The sequence below is a fragment of the Ambystoma mexicanum genome, chromosome 10 (assembly GCF_040938575.1).
Source record: "Ambystoma mexicanum isolate Mex_15411 chromosome 10, UKY_AmexF1_1, whole genome shotgun sequence".
In the NCBI taxonomy this organism is placed as follows: Eukaryota; Metazoa; Chordata; class Amphibia; order Caudata; family Ambystomatidae; genus Ambystoma; species Ambystoma mexicanum.
In genome coordinates this window covers 1,687,478,222-1,687,498,801 of record NC_090932.1, presented here as the reverse complement: position 1 = coordinate 1,687,498,801, position 20,580 = coordinate 1,687,478,222, and positions in this window count along the sequence as shown.

Below are 20,580 nucleotides of genomic sequence, written 5' to 3'. Positions count from 1 at the left end.
ATCCAGAGTTTTCATCATGTGTCCTGCTTACTGTCCCTGCATCATTTGCAGTGTTGTCACTTGAATCATATTCAGCTGTTGATGCCAGTCAACACTTCCTGTCAATACACAGGTGTGTGGTCAGCCTTTTGATACCATGCTAGGCATCCCTGCTTTGGTACTGGGGTGGAGGGGTGCTTGGCTTCTAGATATGGTACACATTGAATGCACAATGCACGTGATGTCTGAATTTGACATGCACTGCCTTCACATTTCCTGGCACACACCATGGAGTCCTTGTACATGTAGGTAGTGAGTGGCGCACACATTTTCTGCACTGCATAGAGCCACTTCCATGGAAACTGCCACCTTTCAACAGGTCTGATCAGAGAAGCAATTCATAGTTGACCCAGCATGCATGGCAGGTTATATGTTGTGTGTCACATGTCTGCCTGATGCGTTTGCTGTCTGTGTGTGTGTGTGTTGTGTGCTTCTGACATGTATAGTGACCTTTTTTCTCTCTATTTTTCAGGTGATGACGCAATGGAGGCGGAGGATGGTGTTGTCATGCCAGACACAGGGTTGGTACTGCTACATGAACCCGGCACTAGTGGGGGTCGTGGGGTGGTAGGCCACGAAACCCCCCAAGTGCTACAGTCCATCTTGTCTCTGGCTGCCTATGAGTCCAGCCTTGATGACGACTCTGACGTCCATGTTGAGTTGGATGAGCATCAAGTCCATGTGTCAGGGGTGAGTGATTCTGATGTGGACACTCCTCTGTCTGCGACACCTGGACTGAGGGATCAGACAGTCTTGGTTCCTCCGCCCGTGGTGGATCGGGACGCAGGGTCACCCTCCACACCAGTCACTGATGTGCCTGGGACATCACATCGACGGGGGCATGTAGTCGTGCAGCCGCGGGCGGTGCCAACACAGCGAGGACCCCCGGTCCTTGGGTCCCGCAGGGGTCAAGCCCGGCAACGCGGTCACCGCGCACAACCGCAGTATACTGAGTAGGAGCAAGACATGACTGCCAATTCAGAATGGCAGGGGGCAGCAATGGAGAACATCACTGAGAGCATGGAGCGTGTGGCCCGATCTGTGCTCCCCCCTGCTAGGCAGGTGCTTCTCCAGCAGCAGGCGGCACGGTCCACGGCCTGCTCGCTCAGGCTGGGCATGGCGGCCTCAGACAGGGCACGCCAGGCTGAAATGTCATCTCTGCGTCAAGCAATTGCTGCTCATGCAGAGGTGCACATGGATGCCCTGAGGGAGGAGTATGCTTCCCTCAGATCCACTCTGGGTGTCCTTATGATGTCCCAGAGGCAGCAGGCAGAGGAGAGGTTTGCACAGCTTGAGCGTACCATCTCGGCTGAGCTACAGGCTTGCCGGGAGGTGCAGCGGTTGTCCAGCCAGGCCTTGCAGGAGGAACTCCGTGTTACATGTGCTACTTTGCAAGAGGAAGCACGTGTATCACGTGAGGTTCTGCATGCAGACCTACGTCACATCGCCACACAGAACCAGGCTCACCCGTCCGGCAGATTTGCTGCCGATGAGGGGCAAGCTGCAGCTAGGCATGGCCAGGCTACTGTGCCACGTCCTCCTTTCCAGGATGAGCCAGACTCGGACGACCATCTATCTCCCACATAGGTCAGGCTGTGAAGGCGTTGAGCCCATGGAGGTTTTTTTTTTGGCTCAGCATCATCGCATGTGGATGTTGAGCAGCACCCTGTACCTCCCCCCTCCTGGGTGCCTCCCCTCCCCCCCAGGTCATATGTGGCCATTTTTGATTTTTCTTTTAGTTTAGTTAGTTAAGTTTCTGTTTGATAGTTAGTTTAATTAGGTAATGTAGGTGTTCCATAGTTAGTGTAATTACTTAATAGTTACTATAGTTTAAAATTGCCTGTCTATTGTGCTTTCATGTGACGGTGCAGTGCTTTGTGGCTTTTGAAGGCATCCACTGTCTGTTCCAGCTGGGCCCTTCAGGCTTGTCTTGTGTATGTGTTTGCTGCTTGGGGTCCTTGACTCACATATGCCACTCCTGCCTCCCTTATCCATGGGCTTGCAAGGATGGTTCGGTGTCACAACCTTTTACACAAGGGCTTTGGACTGTCATATTTGTGACATGTCTGGTGCTGTGTAACTTGTGTTGACACCCCTAGTGGGGAGGATTGCGGTGTTATTGTCCACTGTTCAGCTTTTGCTAGATGGGGTGTTTCATGATTAATGTGTACACTCATTGCTATGCATTGTGTAGTATGTTTCTTATCTTTACTGTACACGTGCTTGTTGCAATTCATGCCGTAGATAGTGTGTTCCACACTTTGGATGTGAAAGACGGACTGATGGTGTGATTTGTGATGTGACTCTCTGACATGGTCAAGTAATGAGATGCCTGATGAGACACACACAGATGACTTTGAAGCATTAATCATGTGTTTCATGCCCTTTCTGCAGGGGGCTGAGCCTCCAGAGCACCTTTGCCAGCAGACATGGCCCATTGGACGATGGAATTCTGGACACGTTTGTTGGTGCCCACATGCACATGTGTGCACAAGCAGAGGCACAGGGATTGCAGACCTACATCCTAGAACTGCTGACGTGTTCCAAGGAACTCCAGGCAAGGTGAGCAGCACAGGGGGGCCACTACACAGCAAAGCTTGCACCAGGCGAGTTGCACATGCAGGCTTAGTCACAGCACTGAGGGTGAGCTTGGACGAATATTGGTGTTGAAGCACACAATGCAGCTCAGATGTGTTGGTGGACTGATGGCTGTTGATTGTAGGGTTGTCTGGGACACCTGCAGGGGCAGTGGCACATGCCCTCCGGTACACCAAGGTCCATTGAGGCACTTGTATCAACCATGTAGCCTTCCGAGACATGGAAAGGGGCAGCTCACAGGGACATACAGCAAGGGACATATTCGGGTGCAGTGCATTTCATTTCCATGTACTTTATGATAAATGCACTGCCAACTTTGTTTCAGTCATGGTGGTACGCAACTTGCTCTGAAGTCATGGCTTGCTATATGGGTCTGTCTGCTTACCCAGGGAACATTGCATGTTGTGTGAATTGTAACACATTGGTGTTCCATTTGCCACGCACCCGCCGGCGGCTGACTTACTGCATTGACTGCGTATGACCCGTCACAGGGGTACTGTTATATATGGGTACGAAGCATCTACACCAGATTGTCTGTTTGTAGAGTAGTTTGTTGCTATGGGGCATGTTTGGTGGTGTGTTTTTGTGTAATTGGCACGTACAGGTTGTTGACTGTGGCTCTCTTTGCAGCATTGCAGTGCTCCTGTAACCGGACCTGAGAGTGCGCAGGCAGGAGGCCAGCACTCAAAACCAGAGCTAAGTGTCTTGTTGTTTTTCTTTCAAACTGCTCTGCATAGGCTTGCTGGGGGGTGCACTAATGCATGGATGTATGTGTGATTCAATTTGGTATGTTTTTTTCCCCCTAATCACCCGGAATCTTATGCAATTTTGAACCCTGTACCCTCTACCCGGTGTTCCTGCTTCCCGTACCTATCCAAGCAACGTTCCCTAACCCTCTTTCCCCGCTGGGGTTGCGGATGCCTGTGTAAGCCGCGAACTTGCAGGCGCCAAAACCCTAGAGGGGGTGGTTGGTTCGTACCACTCCTGAGCCTGGACTACAGAAGGCCATGACAATGATGTCCAAGTTTGTTTGGATTGTGTATGTGTTCATGCAGGTAGTACATTTGTGTGCATTCGCTACTTTCATGTGTCATTCCTCCTCCCCTCTCCTGCCACTCATTCCAGTTATCCAGTGTGCCAACACCTGTCCCGACTGCATATCCCTGAACCTCCTTCCCCACCAGGGTCTCAGGGGCCTGTGTGAGTTTGACCTTGCAGGCACCCGGGACACGGTGGGGGTTGTTGTTTTGTGACACTCCCGCGCCTGTACATGGGACCTGTGACAATTCACATCCGTTCATGACGCATCATCCGATGTTATGTACCACACATGGTTCACATCTTGTTGTGACATTGTTTTACTGTGCTACCTTGGTTGTTGCATCATTGTGGTAGTACTTGGCCTTTGTGAGGTACTGCTACGTCAAGTCATCTACTGGAGGGTGTTTGGGTTCGTTTTTATGCCTTGGATTTTGTGATTTTGGAAATGAGTGTGGATTCTGAGGGTGCAGGCATCTTTTTACACACAAGGTGGGAGATGGTGACGAAGGGTAAAGGTGATCCTGTGGCCAGGGGGAATTGAGGGTTGAAGGCTCCATGACCCAGGTGCAGTTGTTCAGTGGGTCATGGTCATTTGTGAGGGAGGGGGGGTTGTTGTTGATAGTTGCCTTGCCCTGCAGTGTGATGGGAACTCTGACATTGTAATGGTGGTATCCTATGTACATGTTTGTTCTGCTGATCAATGCCTGTTCATGTGTTGTGTTTAGCTTTCAGGTGCGAGGGGATAGTTGTGGTTTGACATGCTGGGGTGTACACATGGTGAATGTTCACATGTGATGTGTAGAGAACACTGATGGTCACTTGAGTGCACATGCATATGTTGAGTGCATGTCCTTCCAGACCCACACACTTGCACTCTGATGCATTAAATGTACTCCCACCCTTGCATATCCACGTGTACACTGTTTGCCTTCTGGTGGCCACTGTGTCCCTGCAGCACATGTTCTGTGACCAATTATGGATCCTGTACATGCCTAATTTGCTTTTTGATGTGGTCTGTTGCTTGGATGTGATGCTCAGGGTGTGCATCACACACAATGGCTGTTCACTGTGCTGTGTGCTGAGCAGTGTGTTGCAGGAGTAGGACACAGCACACAGAAGCTGCAGTGTTGATTTTGCAATGCACAATGTGCATGTAGACAGGCATTCATTGTTATGTTACGTGTACAACTCTTGTAATGCATTTGGAAATGACCTATTTTGGGTGGGAGGTTGTTGGTCTGTCATTTCATCTGATTCCTGGTCAGGCATCATTGTCTGATGCCACTGTACATTTTGGACATGGCAATGTGTACCTTATTGTTGCTGTGTTGGTGTATGGGTATTGCTTGCCATGTCATGTTGTGGTTTGGGAGGGTTTGAGTGACATAACAGTGATGGCCATGGCCTGTTGTGCAGGTGTGTATGATGCACACCTTGCATGTCAGGGTCATCCGCTTCTCAAAGCAACTAGCTGGGGGTAGATCTCTCTCCGCGGCAGGGCCCTCCCTCTGGAACAGCCTTCCTGCCTCACTTGAACTTGAGGGGAACCATCTCCGGTTCGGGAAGCACCTCAAGATCTTCCTCTTTGCTTCTGCTTTCTCTCTGCCTCTCCCTTGCGGAATTCTTCACTGGAACTGCACTGGATCTGCAACTGGGCCACTCTCACCGACCTCGGTCCCTGGCCCAGCCACTCTCCACTTGCACTGGCTCCCTGGCAACCCCTGCACTGCGGTACTGTCTCTCTATCCCTACAGCCCCCCCTTCCCAGCACTTGTCTGCACTTACGTTTGCAGTTGCCACCAGCTGACCTGTGTATTTGTTTTTTGGTCTACTTCCCCTGTACTGCACTCCCCCCCTCCCCTTCCCCTTACACTTTTCCCTTACCCTACCCCTGCACTTGCACAATCTGAATGACACATGGCCTAGTTGTACCATTGTCTGTCTTCCCTTGTTCCCCCCTCCCTGCCTCATCGCACCTTGAAATACTTGTGTATAGGCCATATCATGTCATATGTCATATGTGTGCCTTTTGGTCACACAGGATAGCTTGTGTTTAAGTAGCTAGGGATGCAGACGATGTGGCACTTCCATGGCAACATTCTCAGGGTGGTAGGGTTGTGACAGTTGACTGTCTCTTTGTCATCATCGATTGTCACCTGGTATGTGCCAGGCCTGTGTGCACTCCGCAGGGGTGGGAGTTTAGGTGAAAAATGTGGCCACAAGCTGGGTCCGGGCTTCCTCGCCACGTGTCCTGTCCCCTCCCATGGGCAGCGCCTGTGCCTGTGGTTGGGGATGTGGGAGCACCACCATGTCCACCGGTACGCCCTGCCGTGTTGCAACATTGTGCAGGACACATGCTGCCACAATGATCCTGCACACGGCTGGTGGTGCATAGAGTAGTTGCCCGCCAGAGAGGTCAAGGGAGCGGAAACGTGACTTGAGCACTCCGAATGTGCGCTCCACTATGGCCCTTGTTGCAATATGGGTGGCGTTGTATCTTACCTGGGGTGGTGTGGTGGGGTTCCGGATTGGCGTCATCATGTGGTTGCTCCGAGGGTAGGCACTGTCCCCTGGGGAGGTGATAATAGTTGAGATTGTTAGGGTTTGGGTATTTGTCTGTGTGTGACTTGCATGCATGTGCACAGGCATTTGTACTCACCTAGGAGCCATGTGTCGCCATGCTGCCCAGCTTCCAGGGCCCGGCTCAAGGCGGACATTCTGTATATGAAACTGTCATGGGTGGAGCCAGGGTAGTTTGCATAGACAGAGGTGATGATTCCCTTTACATCGCATACCACCTGTACATTGATGGAATGCCAGTGCTTGCGGTTTCGGTAGATGTGCTCAGTGGCCCTAGGTGGACGTAGGGCCACATGGGTGCAATCTATGGCACCGAGCACTTTGGGGAAGTGTGCCACCCTGAAAAAATCCAGGACAACGGCCTGCCTTTCTGCCGGTGTTCTGGGCATGTATATGTGCCTGCGGACTGAGGGGCGCGCTGTCATGATTGCCAGTACCTGGTGTAGGCAGCGTGACTGCGTGGCCTGTGAGACCCCCCCCCACTATGGCAGTAGTCCGCTGAAATGACCCAGTGGCCAAAAAATGCAGGACATTGAGCACCTTCTCCAAGGGGCTCAATGCTTGGGAGCAAAGGGTGGGGGATGTAAGGTCATCTTCCCACTCCCTGACCAGGTCTAGGATGATGTGGGGTGGAAACCTATACCTGCCATAGACCTGGTCGTCAGGCATCCCAAAAAGGCTTGTCCGTGGTGTGAAAATGCGTGCCCTGGCTATTCTCCTCCTCCTGCGGTGTCCCAGGATCAGTGCTGCGACAAATGGGGCATTCATCGTAGCTGTATATACGTGTTTGTTGTTTGCGCGCTCTTTTGTACTGTGCGCGGGGACGCTTCCGCCTGCCTTCGTGTGGCGGACGCGTTGACGCCTGTGTGCGTCTTTTGCAGTGCACGGGTTTCCCGTATTCGGATCCATGAATATGGGTTGTTCGCGTGCGTGTGGGCGTTCCGTGTAATTCCCTGCAGTACTTCCCCAGTTACGCCTTCTTTTTCACGTGTTGTTCCCCATTCCGTGTGTTACGGCTACTGTTCCGCCCACTTTGGTTGTGTGCGCCACGCTATGTGCGCTTTTGCTGTGTGCGTAGCGCACGCCGTGTATGCCTGCGTGCGCCATGGCTGGATTGGGCGCACGGACAGCGGGAAACACGCGCAGCGTCTTCCTTGAATTGCATGCGTGCGCGTGCGCTGCGTTTCTCACGCTTGCGCTCCCTTGCGCCTGCTTGCGCATGGATTTTCGGCGCACGTTTGTTCCATGAATCGGCCCCTAAATAGTTTAGAAAATTCAATCTCCAACATAGCTGGGTTAGAAAAAATATTAAAATTATCCTTAAATTGTAGAGTAATGCTTAAACGTAACCTTAACGTCGAGCAAGGACTAGTTAATGGAGCACTAGGTACAGTTGTTGGCTTTCAATCATACCCACGTGACAGCAACATTGAGTTTGTCAATATTAACTTTGATAAACTTTCAGAAGTGAAAAGGATAGGACGCTCAATTGCTCGATTCCTTCTCTTTAAAGACATGTATGTACGTAGAGAGCAATTTTCTCTGACTCTTGCATATGATGTTACCATTCATAAATCCCAAGGTCTTACCCTAGACAAAGCATTGATAGATATAGGAAACACCGTTTTTAAAGAAGGCATGAGCTACATAGCATTATCACGCTTACGTACACTTGATGGTCTATTGCTAATGAACTTTGATGCAAGTAAAGTCAAAGCTGATATTCCTTGCATTCTAGAGTACAATAGACTGCGGTCATTGTACACCCCCCATCTGAAACAATATCCTGTTCCAGATAAAGTGAAACGTGGTAAAAGAAAACTAAATCAAACAGAAATGCAACAGAATCCAACAGCAAATCCCTCAAAGAAAACAAAAGAAGCTAAAGATTCATCAATTACCACAAACAAAGAAGAACCTATTAGGGAATGTAAACCAGGTACATCTTCAAAGAAGGAACAGAAACTCCGAAAAATACACTCAGATACAGAACTAGCTGATCCATTCATATTTGCAAATGAAACTGAGGTAAGTTGCTATGCAAATGTAGCAATGCATATTATATTTCAATTGCCATCAGTTGTTAACAATATTTACTTACACAGTGCATACCAATTGTGTTTGAAAATGTTAGTGCTTCATAGAAATGTAACAAGCAATCCTGACAACACATACAGTGTTCATGGAGTAAGACAACAATTGGACGTCTGTGCTGGGATGATGAGATTCACTATGAACTCACAAGAAGATCCACAAGAATTTCTAATGTACTTACTACTAGTATTGGAAAACAAAAGCATACCTATAAATGAAATCTTCCATATATCGTACATGTGGAAACATAGATGCACTCTCTGTAACAATGTGATACAGGAACAAATCCCAAATGAGCGATTTGTGTATGCTTCCATACCTAATTGGGAATCCATTCCATTTCAGCAACTTGTACAGAATGCAAACCATGGCAGATTATGTACTATTTGCAATTCAGACAATCGCTCCACTTTACTGATACAATCGCATAGTGCCTACATAATACTTATGCTTCTACGTTATAATGCAGATGGTACTGAAAACAACTGCAAACTGACTGGATTCACACAAGGTCAAGTGTCACTTGGAAAGAACACCTTTACAACAGTAGGTATAATCTACCATGCAGGAGCTACAACCAATGCAGGTCACTACACTGCATACATTAAAAAGAAATGTGGATGGTTTGAATGTAATGATAGCACCATTACTCTAAAGCAGAGATTGCCAGCTAATCTTACAAATGTGTATTTAATCTTCTTAAAGCCAAAATGTAATAAATAATGTGTACTTCAAGACTACCAAAAAATAATGGAAAAAACTACAAACAGTTAGAATATGCCAACAGGTATCTAACTGCCCAAGAGGATATAACAACGACACAAATAAATTAATATCACAGAACTGTATGAACAAGTGCACAGTTAGAATATGCCTACAGGTATCTAACTGTTGTTACAAATCGCCAGCAAGGCTACAAACATAACATTAATCAGAAAGATGAAGGAAACACTCAAAGGAAACAAGGAAGTAGTTAGTATCATAGCAAATTAAGTTTTTTTTTAATCCGACATGGATTTTTTTTCCCCAGACCCAAGGATTACAAAAGCAAACACAGAAACTGAGCAGAATGCACAGTACACTGGTTTGTAAAGTAAATATGAGGGTAAAAAAAAAGGTAAACTGTCTATTTTGCAATGTAGTAAGTTTTCATAAAATGCAAAGACTAACATACGTTTTCCTTTTATCACAGAAATTAAAAAAGGATGCTTCCGCCAAGTACTAAAGTCATTTAACACATATGTGGATTCTGAAAAAGTAAGGAGTAAGTATTTTGGCAGTCATTTTGTACACATGTGAACCTACACGTCTAATCTATGATACTAATATGCTGCAGTGGCTGTAGGCTGGCCCTTGCATCTTGGTTGTGTACCCTACCACCTACGCCTTACGACCAAGGTACAAAGAGTATAGTTCCTACCCACAACCATCACTGCATATGAAAACCAATGTCCTTGTAAATTAACTACTTATAAGTTAACTTTTGGGACCATCGTCTGCAGCCATGCAGCCAAGACGCTAGGATATGCACACAACTACCACATTACACAACACCCATATTCACTTATAACCCGAATGCTTATGACTTCAGTCTTGGGTGCATGGCCTTTGGGCATGCAGGCAAGACTCTGGGTCCTGTGCAGAAACACCACAGCATATCAAAACCATTCTGCCTTGTAATTTCACTACACAAACTCCCACAACCATCTTAATGATGTTGCATAGTACAAGTGTACCTGTAGCTGTGCTATGCTGCAGTAGTTTGTAGCCACAGGCTACAGACGTGAGTGTGAGGCCACAGATTTATCATTGTACGGGTATACAGTGTATAAAATCCATAGTTGCTTACAACTGCAGTGCTTATTGTTTTGTCCAAATACTCTAACACACAAGAACACTTATTGGGGTCCACCTTTTCAGTGTGGAGGCTGATCCTTATTTTGGTACCATTTAATGGGTGACCTCAGAGGATAGGTTTCACAGAAGATTCCTCATAATGTATTGGGGTTCCTGTCCTTAGGCATGGGGTGCATGGGGCTGTTGCCCATTTCAGAGACAATTGTGATGTTTCATGAGAACTTGGGGCCACATTTCAGTGAGGAACTATTTTTTCTTTTTATTCGACCTTCATAAGAAGTGTGTGGACCCCGAATTATAAATCACTCGGTGATTCTTCAAGAGTGAGGTTTTTGTAGGAAAAATTTAAAAGCAACGAACTTCGTCCATAGTGCAGAGTTATATTGTGTTGTTCACAGGGTATCCCGGGTTGGTTTTTGGGATATCCTTAGTTAAAAAATGGTCGACCGGTTTCGATGAATTTAATTGATCATCTTATTCAGGACCTTGATTTTGGCTTGTCTCTATGAGGTCAGGGGTATGGGAGGGGCATAAACACCATCATCCCTTTTACCTAAGAGAAATCAAACCGAAATGGGTTTTAGATCTTGGGGTCACAGTGATTCTTGAAGTTTTATTCTATAGTACTTTCTATTGATTTTACACAATTAAATTGATATGCTAAATTTTTTTTTGACATTTGACAGTCATTTGGCTATTTGGGCTAAAGTGGACATACAAGGCAGCTGGTGGTTACCTTATATATATAGACGCTGACAGCCGGGTCTTTTTTGTATCATGCGTGTCTCCAGACCTGCAAGACATTAACAAGGTGTATTTTAGAAGACAAAAAAGCCTGCATGAGACCTTGTGGTGCTGTATCATAAGTGAGTCGTAATACGATTATAGGGATGCCTGGCACCGTCTGTTTTGGGGTTGACAGACGGAGCGCTGGTGTGCGCTCATATCTCTGTATTTGCTTCCATTCGCACGTGCAGCTGTTGGTGTGGCGGTTCGCGGCACAGTGCGGGGAAACCATTTATTCTAAGGAACGCCACTTTCTTGTGAAGAGGGGCCATCCCAGTCACATGCGTGTAGGCCATATAGGAATACATCTGCCCACATTCATGCGCGGTGAACAAGTCTACATACCTGTCCATAGAGCGTTGATATGCGCCCGAATGCTTGTAAAAATACCCATCGCGTGCGCGGCTGCTATCCCAATAACAGTTTGCGGTCGTGCGCGAGGGATCTTAATTCTAAAAGGGCCATGAGTGTTGACGCATGAATCGCGTTCGACTAGGAGATCACTCACCGTGTGTCACGAATGCTTGCTGGTGTCTGTGAGACGCCGGAGGAGTTGTTCTGTTTTAGCAACCGTTGCCCGGCAACGGCGGCATTTATACGTTGGCCGTTTTCGCTGTTGATGATCCTCGTTTTTGGGGGCCATCTTAGAGTGACTAGAGTTACATTTAGGGGATTTACATTTTTGCATAGGCGGTTTAGCAGCAGGCTGCAAAAATAGCTGGTGCAGCAGCCTTATTTTCTTTTAACTCCTGTATTCATTACGGCAATCCTTTTTAAGACACAGTGGTCTCGTTCCCTTATTTGGTTTTTGAAAAAGGGGAAAAGGCAAAGATAATTTGTTATTCAAAGCAGTGTCCATATTTTATTTATACCACCTACATATGTATTCGCCTTCTGTCTTCATCACGGGTGCTGGGCAGGGGACTTGGGCGTAATTGCAATTCCTTATTTGGGTAGCTTGGTGATTGTGTTATGTGTAAGGGGGGGGCGGCGGGGCGGGGACTCAGCACCACTTGACTGCGGAGAGGAGGTTCCACATATGTAGGGGGTGTACATTATCATTTTTCAGGTGTATCCCCAGTAGACGAAATCCCATGTGGAGTTTCTTGTCATGCTTCTTCATCTCTTTTTTGAACGATATCTTCATTTCATTAGAGCCAGGCTGTTCCACTGGATTTCTTCATTGAGTCCATTTTTCTCTGTATTGAGTCTAAAAATCCAGAGTTGTTCTCGTTTCAGGAGCATTTTTCCAAAATACCCGCCCCTTCTGGGTGGGGTTAATTTTTCCAAGATGGTCCATGTGAAGTCTTCTTGTTTGTGACCTTTTTTCACAAAATGGTTCACAAGGGGGGCTGTCAATTGTTTTGTACGAATACATGATTTGTGTTCAATAAGTCTTGTTTTTACTTCTCTCGTTGTCATGCCTACGTATCATAGGGTACATGGGCACATGATGAGGTAAATTACCCCTTTGGATTTGCAATTGGTGAAACTCCTCTGTTGCCATGGTGTATGCCATCCGCTCTCGATGGATTTGCTACGTGTACTTTGGGCGCACATTGAGCACCCTCCACATGGTGTGTGTCCCGTTGGTTTGTTGGCTCCCCAGATTGTGTTATCCGACTCATTGTTGCTTGGTTCTCTCATAGTGTGGACCAGACTATCCCTTAGGTTTCTGCGTCTTTTGATGGCAAAGGACGGTAGAGCTAAGGAGCTGGAGCCTGTGTTTAGGATGGGCCAAAGTTTTTTTATTTCTTTTTTGATGCGGTTGAACATGGGGGAATAACTCATTACTGCTGTTATTTCTTCTCTTTTTTCATCGTTTTTGTGTTGTTGGAGAGTAATTTATCTCGGTATATTTCTTGCTCTTTTGCATGTGTCATTAATGATTCTTTTCGGATAGCCTCTTTTTTTCAGTTGTTTCTTGAGAGCTCCAGATTGTTCTTTGAAGTCTTCCAATCTTGTACATGTCCTGCGATATCGGAGAAATTGTCCAAATGGGAGGTTGTCCCTCAGGGCTTTTGGGTGATAGCTGTTGTATTGCAGTAATGAATTCCTATCGGTGTCTTTTTTATAGATCCGTGCCAACAGTTTGTTTCTTTGGTTTGTGATATGGAGGTCCAGGAAGTGTGCCTCTGTCCTGTTGGCCTCAATGGTGAATCTCAAGTGTGCATTACAATTGTTCAGCCACTGGTGGAAGGCTGTGAGTTCTTGTTCAGTCCCTTCAAATATCATGAGGACATCGTCGATGTACCTTTTCCAGACTTTTATTTTGTCCCGATAGGGGTTTGTGTCTTCATAATTACGAATTCCTTTTCAAAATGTTCAACCTAGAGATTCGCCAAGCTAGGCGCAAAGTTGCGCCCATTGCTGTCCCGGAAATCTGCTGAAGAATACGTTTTCCAGAATGAAAAAGTTTCTAGTTAGGGCTTTTCTAGCAAGTTCTGTGATGAAGCCCACATGTCCTGGGGTTAGACTCTGGTCATTAATCAGGGTTCTTCTTACCATTTCCACTGTCTCCTGCTGGGGAATACTGGTATAGAGTGCTCATTACGGCAATCCTTTTTAAGACACAGTGGTCTCGTTCCCTAATTTGGTTTTTGAAAAAGGGGAAAAGGCAAAGATAATTTGTTATTCTAAGCAGTGTGGAGAAGGCACTCAATGAGGAACACATTAACGAAAAAGAAGCTTCTTTCCTCACACCAACACATCCAAGGCTGCCAGCGTTTTACGCACTGCCAAAGGTGCATAAAGGGATAACCCCCATACCTGGAAGACCCATAGTATCAGGAATCAACTCGATCTTGGAACCCCTGTCCCAATATGTAGACAGATTCCTACGTGACAGGATCCCCAAGATGACATCCTATGTAAAAGATTCAACGGCCATACTAAATCTGCTCACTGCTCTCCCTTTTGATGGAACCAACCAATGGCTAGTAACAATGGACATCGAGGCACTCTATACCAGTATTCCCCAGCAGGAGACAGTGGAAATGGTAAGAAAAACCCTGATTAATGACCAGAGTCTAACTCCAGGACATGTGGGCTTCATCACAGAACTTGCTAGAATAGCCCTAACTAGAAACCTTTTCATTCTGGAAAACGTATTCTTTCAGCAGATTTCCGGGACAGCAATGGGCGCAATCTTTGCACCTAGCTTGGCGAATCTCTATGTTGAACATTTTGAAAAGGAATTCGTATATGAAGACACAAACCACTATCGGGACAAAATAAAAGTCTGGAAAATGTACATCGACGATGTCCTCATCATATTTGAAGGGACTGAACAAGAACTCACAGCCTTCCACCAGTGGCTGAACAATTGTAATGCACACTTGAGATTCACCATTGAGGCCAACAGGACAGAGACACACTTCCTGGACCTCCATATCACAAACCAAGGAAACAAACTGTTGGCACGGATCTATAAAAAAGACACGATAGGAATTCATTACTACAATACAACAGCTATCACCCAAAAGCCCTGAAGGACAACCTCCCATTTGGACAATTTCTCCGATATCGCAGGACATGTACAAGATTGGAAGACTTCAAAGAACAATCTGGAGCTCTCAAGAAACAACTGAAAAAAAGAGGCTATCCGAAAAGAATCATTAATGACACATGCAAAAGGGCAAGAAATATACCGAGAGAAATGACTCTCCAACAACACAAACAAGATGAAAAAAGAGAAGAAATAACAGCAGTAATGAGTTATTCCCCCATGTTCAACCGCATCAAAAAAGAAGTAAAAAAACTTTGGCCCATCCTAAACACAGGCTCCACTTCCTTAGCTCTACCGTCCTTTGCCATCAAAAGACGCAGAAACCTAAGGGATAGTCTGGTCCACACTATTAGAGAACCAAGCAACAATGAGTCGGAGAACACAATCTGGGGAGCCAACAAACCAACGGGACACACACCATGTTGAGGGTGCTCAATGTGCGCCAAAACTACACGTAGCAAATCCATCGAGATCGGATGGCATACACCATGGCAACAGAGGAGTTTCACCAATTGCAAATCCAAAGGGGTAATTTACCTCATCACGTGCCCATGTACCCTGCGATACGTAGGCATGACAACGAGAGAAGTAAAAACAAGACTTATTGAACACAAATCATGTATTCGTACAAAACAATTGACAGCCCCCGTTGTGAACCATTTTGTGAAAAAAGGTCACAAACAAGAAGACTTCACATGGACCATCTTGGAAAAATTAACCCCACCCAGAAGGGGTGGGTATTTTGAAAAAATGCTCCTGAAACGAGAACAAGTCTGGATTTTTAGACTCAATACAGAGAAAAATGGACTCAAGGAAGAAATCCAGTGGAACAGCCTGGCTCTAATGAAATAAAGAAATCGTTCAAAAAAGAGATGAAGAAGCATGACAAGAAACTCCACATGGGATTTCGTCTAGTGGGGATACACCTGAAAAATGATAATGTACACCCCCTACATATGTGGAACCTCCTCTCCACAGTTAAGTGTTGCTGAGGCCCCGCCCCCCCTTACACATAACACAATCACCAAGGTACCCAAATAAGGAATCGCAATTACGCCCAAGTCCCCTGCCCAGCACCCGTGATGAAGACAGAAGGCGAATACATATGTAGGTGGTATAAATAAAATATGGACACTGCTTAGAATAACAAATTATCTTTGCCTTTTCCCCTTTTTCAAAAACCAAATAAGGGAACGAGACCACTGTGTCTTAAAAAGGATTGCCGTAATGAATACAGGAGTTAAAAGAAAATAAGGCTGCTGCACCAGCTATTTTTGCAGCCCGCTACTAAACCGCCTATGCAAAAATGTATATCCCCTAAATGTAACTCTAGTCACTCTAAGATGGCCCCCAAAAACGAGGATCATCAACAGCTAAAATGGCCAACGTATAAATGCCGCCGTTGCCGGGCAACGGTTGCTAAAACAGAACAACTCCTCCGGTGTCTCACAGACACCAGCAAGCATTCGTGACACACGGTGAGTGATCTCCTAGTCGAACGCGATTCATGCGTCGACACTCATGGCCCTTTTAGAATTAAGATCCCTCGCGCACGACCGCGAACTGTTATTGGGATAGCATCGGTATCTTTACAAGCATTGGGGCGCATATCAACGCTCTATGGACAGGTATGTAGACTTGTTCACTGCGCATGAATGTCGGCAGATGTATTCCCATATGGCCTACGCGCATGTGACTGGGATGGTCCCTCTTCACAAGAAAGTGGCGTTCCTTAGAATAAATGGTTTCCCCGCACTGTGCCGCGAACCGCCACACCAACAGCTGCACATGCGAATGGAAGCAAATACAGAGATATGAGCGCACACCAGGGCTCCGTCTGTCAACCCCAAAACAGACGGTGCCAGACATCCCTATAATCGTATTACGACTCACTTATGATACAGCACCACAAGGTCTCATGCAGGCTTTTTTGTCTTCTAAAATACACCTTGTTAATGTCTTGCAGGACTGGAGACACGCATGATACAAAAAAGACCCGGCTGTCAGTGTCTATATATATAAGATAATCACCAGCTGCCTTCTATGTCCACTTTAGCCCAAATAGCCAAATGACTGTCAAAAACATTTTTAGCATATCAATTTAATTGTGTAAAATCAATAGAAAGTACTATAGAATAAAACTTCAAGAATCACTGTGACCCCAAGATCTAAAACCCATTTCGGTTTGATTTCTCTTAGGTAAAAGTGATGATGGTGTCTATGCCCCTCCCATACCCCTGATCTCATAGAGACAAGCCAAAATCAAGGTCCTGAAGAAGATGATCAATTAAATTCATCGAAACCGGTCGACCATTTTTTAACTAAGGATATCCCAAAAACCAACCCGGGATACCCTGTGAACAACACCATATAACTCTGCACTATGGACGAAGTTCGTTGCTTTTAAATTTTTCCTACGAAAACCTCACTCTTGAAGAATCACCGAGTGATTTATAATTCGGGGACCGCACACTTCTTATGAAGGTCGAATAAAAAGAAAAAATAGTTCCTCACTGAAATGTGGCCCCAAGTTCTCATGAAACAACACAATTGTTTCTGAAATGGGCAACAGCCCCATGCACCCCATGCCTAAGGACAGGAGCCCCCATACATTATGAGGAATCTTCTGTGAAACCTATCCTCTGAGGTCACCCATTAAATGGTAACAAAATAAGGATCAGCCTCCACACTGAAAAGGTGGACCCCAATAAGTGTTCTTGTGTGTTAAAACATTGTTTCGAATAACACTTCGGGAAAAACTTTGAAGCCTAATTCAACGCCTCCCTGAATGTGATCCAGTATTGTCCAAATACTCCACATCCTGCCCACTACTACCATACCATATGACATCCATTGGGGCATATAACTATACTACGTACAAATGTTCTTTTGGGGGCATGGACTTCGGCCATGCACCCAAGACTGCACACACTCCCCACAACCAGGCAATCAATACGCATTACTAAGGGTGTATCCAGGGGTGTGACATGCTTCGGTGGTTGTGACCAGGACCTACAGTCAAGGAAGTAAGGCCTTCGGCCTTCCGCCGACAGCCATGCATCCAACACTCTAGGCCCTGGCCACAACCACCGTAGCATGTCACACCCATGGTGGCGAACTAATGAATACAATACCCGTAGGAAAAAGTAATGCAATTATGACATGTTGTCAATTTGTCCTTACAACAGTTACAAGTTCACTGTGCACTGCACAGACTGAAATTCTACCCTTATGACACACCTCATTTTCTGTGCGTATAAGGTGGCCATAGAAAATACATCATGAAGAGGTTATAACTTTGTTGTTGGGTCGGTCATGCACCCAAGAGTGCAGGGTCTCCCTACAACCACTTCAGTGATGTGTGGTAGTTGGGTTTTTTCTATAGGTGTGCTATCCGTCAGTGCTTCTGGCCAGAGGTTGCACTCCTAGCTGTATGTCCATAGATATTACGTGCAGTGGCTTGGACGTCCAGTGCTTATAACTATGTTCTTGAGTGCATGGCCTTTGGCCATGCACCCAAGATGGTACACACTCCCCACAACCAGCCAATCGATATGCATAACTACGCGTGTATCCATGGGTGTGACATGCTGCAGTGGTTGTGGCCAGGGCCTAAAGTCTTGGAAGTAAGGCCTTCGGCCTTCAGCCGACGGCCATGCATCCAAGACTCTAGGCCGTGGCCACAACCACCGTAGCATGTCACACCCATGGCGGCGTACTAATGAATTCAATATCCGTAGGAAAAAGTAATGCAATTATGGCATGTTGTCAATTTCAATGTTCGCTAACACCACGCGTGTCCGTACAACAGTTACAAGTTCCCTGTGCACTGCATGGACTGAAATACTACCGTTATTAGACCCCTCATATTCTGTGCGTACAAGGTGGCCATAGAAAATACATCATGAAGACCAACCGCCAGAACAAATGGATTCATCACCCAAGTCTTACTGTCTGAACCTTTCCCAACCCTCTATGACACATCAAAAGAGTTTTATAAATATAGCATGTTTCCGCTGGTTGCCGCTCCGCTATCGGCGGATCCAAGATGTTGGGCACATCCAAGCAATCTGACGCAGAACACATCTCGTTGCAGCCAATCGGCAGAGACGTCAAGTGTTTGCGGTCATGACGCCAGCCCCTTACCCAATTGGTGTCTTGTCCATGTACCGAACAGGGAAGTGTGACCGCGAAGCGGACATAGGTATCATTAATTATTTCAGACATACTTTTTGGTCATTTTAATGAAAAGTACTGCATGGAAGGTCACCAAATTTACAAAAGCACGCTTTCTTGACCAAGCCCATGCAATTGCCGCAAATTTGGTGAAAATCCGTCCAGCGGTTTGACCTGTAACCGTGTGCAAAGTTTTCCCCCCATTCAGTCTATGGGAAAAAAAGACGTTTTGGGAGGCCCCTTATAACTTTTCTCCCCCTGGACCAAACCTCACCAAACTTTGCGAAAAAATTCTGAGTGGGCCATATACTTGTTTTGCAAAGTTTGGTGAGGATTCGTCCAGGTGCAGCGGAGCTATAAGCCACTCAAAAGGTGTTCTTCCTATGGAAACAGCAACTTTTAACAAACCTATGAAATTCAAAGAAAAAACTTTGTTAAAAGGATGTTACGGTTACAAGTAAAACTGAAAAACCCCAGAAATTCGCCAGTTATGATAAGCTAAGGAACCATAACTCGCGCCACCACCGTGCACTGCTAAGTCGTCGACTTTTCTGGCAGAAAACACCTATTATTTTTGCTTCTTGCAGCCGTATCCCATCCCATCCTCATCACCCCTCACCTCCCCAGAGATTATTTGATAATTTTGACAAGTGCAATATTGTGTTTTTTTAATATGTTTTTACTGCGATGTCTGCGGACACCCGGCCGCTGTCCGCAAATCCAAGATGGCGGGCATTCCCAAAAATCTGAGGCACTTCACGCTTTTCACCATCCAATCAGTGGGCGCCTCCGATGTCCGCGGACACCACGTTGCCCTCTAAGCCAATCAGAGTCCTGTCCGCGGACCGAACAGGGAAGTATGTCCGCGGAGCAGACATAGATGTCACTAATTTTTTTAGACCTATTTTTTGGTTGTTTAATAAAAAAACTACTTTACGGATTTCCACTAAATTTACAAAAGCACGCTTTCGGGACCAAGCCGCCGCTTCTGCCGCAAATTTGGTGAATATCTGTCCAGCAGTGTGGGCTATAGGCGTCAGCAAAGTTGTTTCTCCATTCAGTTTATGGAGAAAAAAAATGTGGGACCACCCTATAACTTTGCACCCCCCCTTTGACCAAACCTCACCAAACTTTGCAAAAAAAAATGTAAATGTTCTATACTCTTTTTTTTTGCAAAATTTTGGGGAGGATTCGTCAACTGGGAGCAAAGTAATAAACCACCCAAAAAGTGCTCTTCCTATGGGTTTAGCAAATTAACCATAACTACATTGCTGCTACTACAGGCCATGTACTATATATATATAAATATATATATATATATATATATAATATATATATATATATATATATATATATATATATATATATATATATATATATATATATATATATATATATGACTGTTTTTCTTACAGTCAAGATGAGAGGCACTCCCCCATTCTCCAGGAAACCAGCTTGTGTAGAAAAATGTCCTCAATTATTTAAACAGACCATGCACAACACATGACCGTCAGTAAAATCCACATATATTGTGGTGCTCCATAATATATGGCCCAAATTGACGCATTTCACGGTTACCTCACCACTTGATCACAACAAGTGATCCATACATCCAATACTATTTAAAAATACCCCATGTGACAGGAAGTTCAACATAGAGATAAGACTAGATGGCTAACTGATTTGGAATCGGCCATCTTGGAACGGGTCAGATTGCTTGGTTATTATATGTGTCACACGCTTCGTATGGGGACCCATTTTGCATATAACAGAATGTCATGCAATATTCAACAAATTAACTTAAAGACAAATATTAAGTTGCATTGTGCAAGCGATTGGCTTAAAGTGCGTAGTGCATCTGAAATTCCCCTGACTCCATGTGGTAACAGAGGCTCGTTTCA